Source organism: Nicotiana attenuata, chromosome 7 (genome assembly GCF_001879085.1).
Source record: "Nicotiana attenuata strain UT chromosome 7, NIATTr2, whole genome shotgun sequence".
Lineage (NCBI taxonomy): Eukaryota > Viridiplantae > Streptophyta > Magnoliopsida > Solanales > Solanaceae > Nicotiana > Nicotiana attenuata.
Genome location: NC_031995.1, coordinates 14,396,923 through 14,406,764, shown reverse-complemented (window position 1 = coordinate 14,406,764; position 9,842 = coordinate 14,396,923).

Genomic DNA, 9,842 nt, shown 5'->3' with positions numbered 1-9,842 from the left:
GCACTCAAGGAAGAAGACAGGGATGATTGTAGCTCGTGGTATTTGGACAATGGAGTAAGCAATCATATGTGTGGATGCAAAGAGAAGTTTGTGGAGATCAATGAAACTATGAAAGGTAAATGTGTGCTTTAGAGATACCTCAACGATTCAAATTATACTGAGGTACATAAACAATGAAAAGGAACAACTGTCTAAGGAGTGTGTGATTTTGAGAGCTAAGTGCAAAAATCTAAAACTTAGGGCTAGTGAAAGTGATAGTAAAAATGCTGAGTTAAAGAACCAGGTTCTTGAACTTGACACCACTGTATTAGAACTTAGATCTGAAAATTTAAAACTGAAATTAGGAACAGGTAAAAAGAAAGCTAATCACACACATCTCACTTTAGAAGAAAATCTAGGAAAAATGAAAGATGAGTTGTACAAAAGAGATGAACAGATAAGAGTCCTAAAGGAAGATCTAAGCAAGGTCAAGCACGAGCTAGACAGAACTTGTAAATGGAATAGGTCCTCTAATGCACTTTCATGGCTACAAGAACACCATAGTAGCAATAAGAGAGGACTTGGCTACGGGACCCCTGCACCTAAATGAGATCCCAAAAGCAAGTACATCACACTTCCTGAGAACAAAATATGCACACACTATGGTAAGACTGGTCACTACAAAAGTGAATGTACTGCAAAGATAAGGCTAGTCAAAAGAACAAAACATTTGTTCAAGGGAAAAATAGGCTGCCATGATGGGCTAAAAAGAATTTAATTTACCCTTTTTCCTATCGAAAGGGACCCAAACTAGTTTTGGTTCCTAAGACTAACCCCTGATTTCATTTTGCAGGTCCAAGTGAAAGGGAGCAGTCAAGTATGGTACAAGGATAGTGGCTGCTCAAAACATATGACTGGAAGCAAGAACCAGTTCCTTTCACTTGAGAACCTCAAAGGAGGAAATGTCTCCTTTGGAAATGGTAAGAAAGGTGAGATCATTGGGGTTGGAAAGGTAGGTAAGATAGACTTACATTCCATTGAGAATGTCTACTTGATAGATGGCTTGAAATATAGCCTAATCAGTGTATCACAACTGTGTGACAGAGGTAACTTGGTAGCATTCACCTCTACCAAATGTTTTGTGATAAATCTTACTACTGACAAGATTGTTTTGCAGGGAAAAAGAGTAAACAATATATACATTGTAGATCTGTCCACTCTTTCAGAAAATGAACTCACTTGCTTAAGTGTGTTCGACAATGATCCCCTCCTTTGGCATAAGAGACTTGGACATGCAAGTCTAAGTCAACTCAACAAATTAGTCTCCAAAGACCTGGTGATAGGGCTGCCTAACATCAAGTTTAAGGAAGACAAAGTTTGTGAGGCTTGTGCAAGGGGGAAGCAGGTAAGATCTTCTTTTAAATGCAAGAAAGTGGTAAGCAGACCAGATCGATGGAACTGGTCGTGGTCCAATGAGAACATTAAGTAGAGGTGGTAAAAGATATGTGATGGTGCTTGTTGATGATTACTCTAGGTTTACTTGGACATTGTTTTTAACATCAAAAGATGAAGTATTTGACATGTTTACTTCTTTTGTTAGAAAAACTCAGAAACAACTAGGTAATCAACTTGCATCAATTAGGTATGATCATGGAACTGAATTTGAAAATGCTAAGTTTGCTAAGTTTTGTAATGTGCATGGCATAGATCATAATTTTTTTGCCCCTAGGACTCCACAACAAAATGGAGTAGTTGAAAGAAAGAATAGGACACTTGAATATATGGCTAGGACTATGCTTCTTTCTGGTAAACTGCCCCATAGCTTTTGGGCAGAAGTTGTAAACACTGCATGTTACATTATTAATAGGTGCATGACTAGACCTATTGTAGAGAATACTCCCTATGAGTTACTTAAAGGGAGAAAACCAAATATATCCCATCTTAGGGCATTTGGATGCAAGTGCTTTGTTCACAACAATGGAAAGGACTCCCTAGGTAAGTTTGATCCCAGAAGTGATGAGGGAGTATTCTTGGGATATTCTTCACATAACAAAGCTTAAAGTGTACAACAAAAGAACTATGTGTGTAGAAGAAAGTGTACATGTGGTTTTTGATGAAACTAACATTCTTTCTGAGAGACAGGAACATGAAGATGAAGCTATTGGGCTAGTAAAAAGTTTAAATGAAATTACAGCCCAGGCTGAAGCTGCACCAGAAGAAGGAACAAGTGATGGAACAGGTTCTTCCATACAGGGCAACCTGACAGGGGGAACTGAACGAAGAGGAACTGATTCTAATATCTCAATGGAACCTGTCCATGAGCATGTTCCTCAGCAACAAAACATTGGAGAAACATTAAGAGGAAATTAGTTGACTGTGAAACCTTACAAGTACCAAAGTTCTCATCCCATTGAGAACATAATTACTGATCCAACCTCTGGAATTAAAACTAGATCTTTAATAAAGAATCTTTATGCTTTAGATGCTTTCTTATCTCTTATTGAACCTAAAAATGTTGCTGAGGCTTTGCAGGATGCAGACTGGGTAAATGCAATGTATGAACTCAACCAGTTTTAAAGGAGTCAAGTTTGGCAGCTGGTTCCAAGACCCAAGGACAGATCAGTAATTGGCACAAAATGGGTCTTCAGAAACAAACTTGATGAAGATGGAACTGTTACAAGGAACAAGGCAAGATTGGTGGTTCAAGGATATAGCCAAGAGGAGGGCATAGACTATGATGAGACCTTTGTCTAGTTGCAAGGTTGGAAGCAATAAGACTCCTCATAACCTTTGCTGCATACATGGAATTTACTCTTCACCAGATGAACGTCAAGAGTGACTTCCTCAATGGCTACTTAAAGGAAGAAGTGTTTTTCAAGCAACCTACAGGGTTTGAAAGAAAGGAGTCTCCTGATCATGTATACAGACTTGACAAGGCACTCTATGGACTCAAGCAGGCTCCTAGAGCATAGTATGAACGGCTATCTAAATTTCTGCTTGAACATGGCTACAAGAGAGGTAAAATTGATAACACTCTATTCTTGAGCGAAAAAGGTAAAGATCTTCTAGTAGTACAGATATATGTTGATGACATAATTTTTGGAGCAACTACTGAAAAACTAAGTAAGGAATTTTCTAAACCAATGGGGACTGAATTTGAAATGAGTATGATAGGTGAGCTTAATTTCTTCTTAGGCTTACAAATTAAACAAAACTCAAATGGAACTATGATCCATCAGCAGAAATATGTAAAAGAGTTGCTTAAGAAGTTTAAAATGGAAGAATCAAAGGAAATCGATACTCCTATTGCAACACCCACAAAATTGGACATAGATGAACCCGGTTCATCTGTTGATCAGAAGTTGTATAGGGGAATGATTGGTTCACTTTTGTATCTTACTGCTACCAGACCTGACATTATTTTCAGTGTAGGGCTTTGTGCTCGATTTCAAGCAAATCCAAAAGAACCCCCTTTTGACCGTTGTCAAGAGAATATTGAGATAATTGAAAGGCACCACTGACCTTTGCCTTTGGTATCCAAAAGGTAGTAATTTTAACCTAGTGGGATATGTTGACGTTGACTATGCAGGTTTCCTTGTAGACAGGAAGAGCACCTCAGGTATGGCTCATTTTCTTTGTTCATGTCTTGTCTCATGGGCTACTAAAAAGCAAAATTCAGTGGCCTTATCTACTGCTGAAGTTGAGTATGTTGCTGCTGCTTCATGGTGTGCTCAATTGTTGTGGATCAACCAGCAATTAATGGATTTTGGAATTGATGTTGGTTGTATCCCTATTTTTTGTGATAACACTAGTGCTATTAGTATGACAAAGAACACGGTTCATCATAAGAGAACTAAGCACATAGATGTTAGGCACCATTTTTTAAGGGACAACTATGAGAAAGGCTTGATTACTGTAGAATTCTGTGCTACTGATAAGCAGATTGCTGACATCTTTATAAAAGCATTGAGTAGAGAGAACTTTGAAAGGAACGGATTAGAATTAGGGATAATTAAGATCACCTAATGGAACTAGTTCAGAATGCACAATGAAAAAAAATTGGTTAGAAAAGCTGGATCTTGTGTAAATAACTAGATTAATCTTTGCTCATTCTCATACTGTAATAGTATACTCCAGTGCCATGTGTTAATATGACTCACTGATCTCTAACAAAATTTTCTCTATTTTGGCAAATTGAGACATGATCAAGAGGATTCGCAGTGAAGAACCTGGTTCATCAGTACTGGTTCATCTCAATAACGAGGTATGTTTTCTACACTCTGCACAATTTGAAATACTAATATTTAATTCATGAGCAGAGTACTACATACGTCCAAAAACTTCAAAAGTCTATCCGTTTAAGTTTGAACCAGTTCTGTTTTCAACAAGAATCCTGATGGTGTCAAAATGCCTAGCTCCTAGGGATGCCTAACCGCCTACTCAAACTGAAATTTCAGGGTGATTAGACTTCTATTTGACTACTAAAAGCTGTCGTTGTGTATTTATTACCCTCCTCCTTTAAATTCATCATCATCACCACTGCCACTCTCCCATAATTTCTATAAACCGTCAAAAAATTTCTGTCTTCTCTTCTCTTCCAGAATTCAAACAACCCATTTTTTTCACAAAACCTAGAGAGAATGACTAACCCCCAAGGTAACCCAAGTACACCTCCTCCACCCACCCCTTCCGATTCCTCCACTACTCCTCAACCCAGCACTACTCCTCAACCTAGGAGAAGGCGAGTAAAGATGCTTGCTCAAAAAACTATGGCTACAAGTGCGCTTTCAAGGAAATTAAACGCATAGTTAAAGGCTAGTCAAGCCCAAGATTCCCAAAATTCTGATGACTCTTTCAAGTCTGCGAGTGAAAAGGAAGGAACTGGGTCTTCCGATTTTGAGCAGGTAACATCTGTGCAAAATCCTTCTACTGAAGTAATCTCTGCTTTGGCCGAAAATTTGGAAAATCACTTTGTATTGGTTGGGTCTGTGGTGGATGTGGATACGACTGAGTCAAGAAGGGGAGGAGGTAAAAATAAAAGAGAAAAAGAAACTGAGAGTGAGTGTGTGCATAGTGATGAGAGGGGAAAAGAGAAAGAAGTGGCTGATTCATCACCCACCTTTGAAACTGTTAAAATGGCTATCTGTGGAGCTGGGCCAGAAAAGATGGAAGAAAGTAGCAAGAAAACAGGGGGAAGTGGATCAGGAGAAGCTGCTGAAGAACTAGTCAATCTTGGAAAGCACACAGATGAACCTGGTTCATCAGTGGAAGAAACTGTGGCAGATCTTTTGAAAAGGGTAGGAGATAGCTATAACCCCAAGAAAAAGAGAACTCCAAAACCAAAGACTCCTGGAACAGCAAGATCCACCAAGAAAAGGAAGGCTGCTCCTTCTGACACTAATGAAACTCCTCTCCCAAAAGGAAGGGCCACGAGGAGCAAGCTGAAGCAAAGTGAGGAGGAGTTGCAGAGAGCTATAGAAGAAAGTAAGAAGAAAAGGATGGACAAAGGGAAAGAAAAGGTGGCAGAGCCTGTTGAGGTTGTTGATGGGGATGAGATGGACCCGGTCCATCAAGGTGAACATGTGAATGTTGAGGTGGAGATTCAGACCCCTAAGCCCAAGAGAGCCAAGATTTCCTCAAAGAAATCTTCTTCTGTATCTAAGTCTGTTGAACCCTCTACTTTGGCTAAACGGACAAGGTTTACTGCGACAGCCAAACAAGTGAAAATTACTAAAGAAGAAGACTAGAGTGGTGCAGACGAGGATGAGTTTGATAATGAACAAGACAAGCTGGCCAAGTTTGGCAAATACACTATCTTGAAGGGAAGACTTTTGAAGGACTTGGAGGAAGAAGAGATGGTTCTACTGCTTGAAAGGCTAGAGGTACAGGGGTGGAAGGACATGGTCCTTCAGTTAGATGGCAGACTGGCTAGAAATGAGATTATTGAATTCATGGTAAATGCTGAGGTAAAGGATGGAAGGGTCACCAGCCTGGTGAAGGGGGTTCAAATTTCCTTTGATGCAAAAGAGTTGGGTGAGATCCTTAGTATACCTTTTGAAGGTTATGATGATTACACGAGGCAAAAATGGCATGTCTGGACTCCCTTCCTACTGCCCTAGCCATTACTAGGAAATTCTGTGATAGTAAGGAAGTAAGTGCCCCAAAGGTTGTTTATAAAAGTGAAATGAAGCCTCCCCACAAGGTATTGTTTGAATTCGTCATCAAGTGTGTGCTGCCTAGGAAGGAAAGAAGGCACATTGCCAACTACATGGATTGGTTTTGATGGAATGTCTGGATGGTGGGCGGCAGATCAACTGGCCTGGGTTTATAATCAAGCTTCTAGATCGGGTTATCAATGGCTCCAAGGCCCATACCACTCCTTATGGTTTCATTCTCACTACTGTTCTTGCTCATTGCAAGGTGCCTCTGAAAAGGTGGGAGGTGGCCACAAGCAAAGACCATTTTGGAATCAAAACTCTGCTTGCTTGTGATTATGAGATCACTGTCATTCCCAATGAACCTGGTTCATCTAAAAAGACACCTATAAATAGCAAGGTCAGAGCTCTATTGCAGGAGAGTGGGGCAAAGGATGCTGAGATAGCAAGGCTGAAGACTCATTTGGCTGAGGTAGAATCTGAGAGAGATGCTCTTAGAACTGAGCTCACAAAGGAAAAGGAGAAGAATGATGGAATTCTTCAAGACATGCTGCACCTTCTCCAAGCCAAAACCCAAACCCCAGTTCTTCCAAGCCTTAATTTCTTAAGCCATGCCTAGAACTTTTAGTGACCCAGATTAGGGATGTTTTTTGTTGCTTATGTTTTAACTGTTTTTGTTTCTTCTTGTGGATTGTGGCAGAATTATATTCTCTATCAATGAAGTTTGCTGCTTTTGCTCTTATTAACTATTAATATTTCCTTGATAGTTTGAATGTGTAGTTGATTACTGATGATTAATCCATGAATGCATTTGCAGTTGCCCTAGTGGCCATGAGTAATTTTTAAAAATCTGGGAATCACACATTTTTTATGCAACTTTTCGATGATGCCAAAAGGGGGAAAAGAAATTGGGCTTTATATTCTGAACATTGATATTTATAACCTAATGAACCTGGTCCTTGATGATAAGTGAAAAATATTTCTAACATTGCATTGATGTTGAGCTGAGTTCTAGCAGGGCCTAAGTTTATGAAAAGCACAGAGTTTGTCATCATCAAAAAGGGGGAATTTGTTGGCCCAAGTAACGGTTAGTTTTGAAGACTGACAAAGGAACTCAGACATGAACCAGGTCCATCCCAGTGGAGCACAGATGTGGATAGACTTGAGCATGTAGGATGCGCATGAAGGAAATAAACCTAACTGTACAGATTTGATATCTCCTGATCCTGATCGAAAAGGTTGCATAATTGAAAGGAGAAAGACTCCTTACTCAAAGAGAGCACGGTTTAAGAAAGGGAAGGAGTTAGAGGTTGAGATCAACTAGAACTCTTCCACCAAGGAAGAGTGGATTCATAATTCTAGTCAATCTCTATTTACTAACTCTATAAATATCAGTGTTGTTCTCTTTTACAGGTAACACATATAAGCAGAAGTCAAACGTGAATTGAGAGCAAAATAGTAAGGCAATTTTGCAAGCAGTTCGTGTGTGATTCAAGTGTGCAAACCTGAAGCTACATGAACCAGCTAGAAGAACCAATTCCAAGTGTCTGTCTTTTAGTCTAGTTAAATTGTAGTAGGTGATTTTATATTGTACCTTTCAGCTTTATCTAGAGGCAATTGTAATAGGTACTCAGAGTCTTCAAGTTAGAGTTAACTTGAAGTTGTCGCAACAATTAGATGTTGTGTGCTACAACGGGATTAGAGTTAGTCCTATGTTTACAAAAGAGTTTTTGTAAATACAGTTTTTGGCTCAGTGATTTTAGTGGAGAGTTTGGGAAAATCCTACTGAAAAGTAGGTCGTGGTTTTTTCACCTTTTGAGCCAGGTGTTTTCCACGTAAAATACTTGTGTTCTTTACTTTCCGTATTTACTATTTCTGCAATAATAGGTTAAGGAACACATAGAAGAACCAGGTCCTTCCACAATCAGTTTAAGCAAAAAATTGATCACCATAAAAATCTCCCCCCCCCCTGTGTAGTATTGAAGTATAAAACATCAATAAAAATACTAGATAATTTCTTCTCATCCGTCCAAGTCTTGATGGATTAGAGTTATCTAATACTTGTTGCTGGTGCGATGTAGCAGCTATCCCGTAGAATTAGTTGAGCGCACATTGGACTGGACAAAAAAAATTGAAATGTAAATTCTTACAATTGCGACTACTTGAAATTTATAGCATATTTGGACAAACTTCTCCAAAGGCCAAAAGTATTTTTTTCTCTCAACTTACAGTATTTGGCCGAGTTTTTTTTTTTTTGGGTGGGGGGTAGGGGGTAGGGGGGAGTGCTTTTGAGAAGAAGCAGAAGCAGTTTCGGAGAAGCAAAAAAAAGTAGCTTCTCTCCAGAAGCAGAAGCAGAAGCATAAGCAATTTTGACTTTTCTTCTTACAAAAAAAACCCTTAACAAAATATAGTATATACCAAAATAACATTACTTATTTTAAACTTAATACTTAGGATATTAATGTATAAATATTTTTTCTTATTTTTAGGATAACTTTCTAATATATAGCAACTTAAAGAGCAAATATTTTTATATTTATTAAATAATATTTTAATATATTTAAATCATCTTAAAAGAATTAAAGTACTTTTTAATTTTATTTTTATATTTTACTTAAATAAATAAAAATATTTATTTATTATCTTTAATAATAAGTTTTTAAGATTATTTATTTACTTATAATATTAATTATTAAGTAAAATCTATTCATGTTCTTATTTGTAATTTGATACTTAAAAGCAACTTTTGAAAAGCTTGATCAAATACAAATTATTGCTCAATAGTACTTTTCAGATTGATTAGCCAAACACAACTTATTCTCTCCAAAAATATTTTTCCCAAAAGCACTTTTGAAAAATGTACTTTCCAAAAATAGGCGATTTTTCTAGCTTGGCCATGAGTAATGTATAATAACTAAGAAAAATTAAATATTATACAGTAGTTATTCTTTGAAAAAAGACTCTTAAGACTATCTGACTCCCCAATTAGTCAGATTAGATACTGGATTAGCTCAGTCATTTTCAGAAGCTGGCCTGTGGGCACACGTGCAGTGCGACAGATGAAGAATGACAAACTCTGCCTCTTTGGTTTTGATGACTCTGATCGATCTAAGTTGTCACAACTTCCTCCCAAGTTGGCCTTTCCTAATTTGTTTCTGATTTTATAGGTTACATTCATCGCCATTGTTAATCAGAACCAGTTATCAACTCATTTTCCAGGTATATATGCTTTTGTACTTACCCTCCTTTTTCGTTTTATGGCTATTTGCATAGGTCATTACTACTATTTATTGCTTGAATTTTGTTTCCCCATTCGTCCCCATGCAAGAAGAAAACATTATGGTTGAAAATTGAAAATCATTATTACCGGTGCTTACCTCAAATACATGTGTTTGGTAATTTGTATAATATGCTTTGGGAACTTTCTCATTTAGTCAAGAACTCAGAAGGGTCTTTTTATTATATGCTGCAGAAAGTGAGGCTTTTGATTAATGTACTTGGTCATGTTGGTGAACACTAGCCATGAAATGTTTTGGTCCTGTTTATTGTCGTTCTCATTCTTTATATTAATTATTGTTTTCCTTGTACATCCGTCTATGGTGGGTGAAAATTAACCTTGTCAAGGGAATGGATGCATTGCATCTATGTTTGATGGGGCTTTGCGATCAGCTCTTTTTTTTTTTTTTTTTTTTTTTTTTTTTTTTTTTT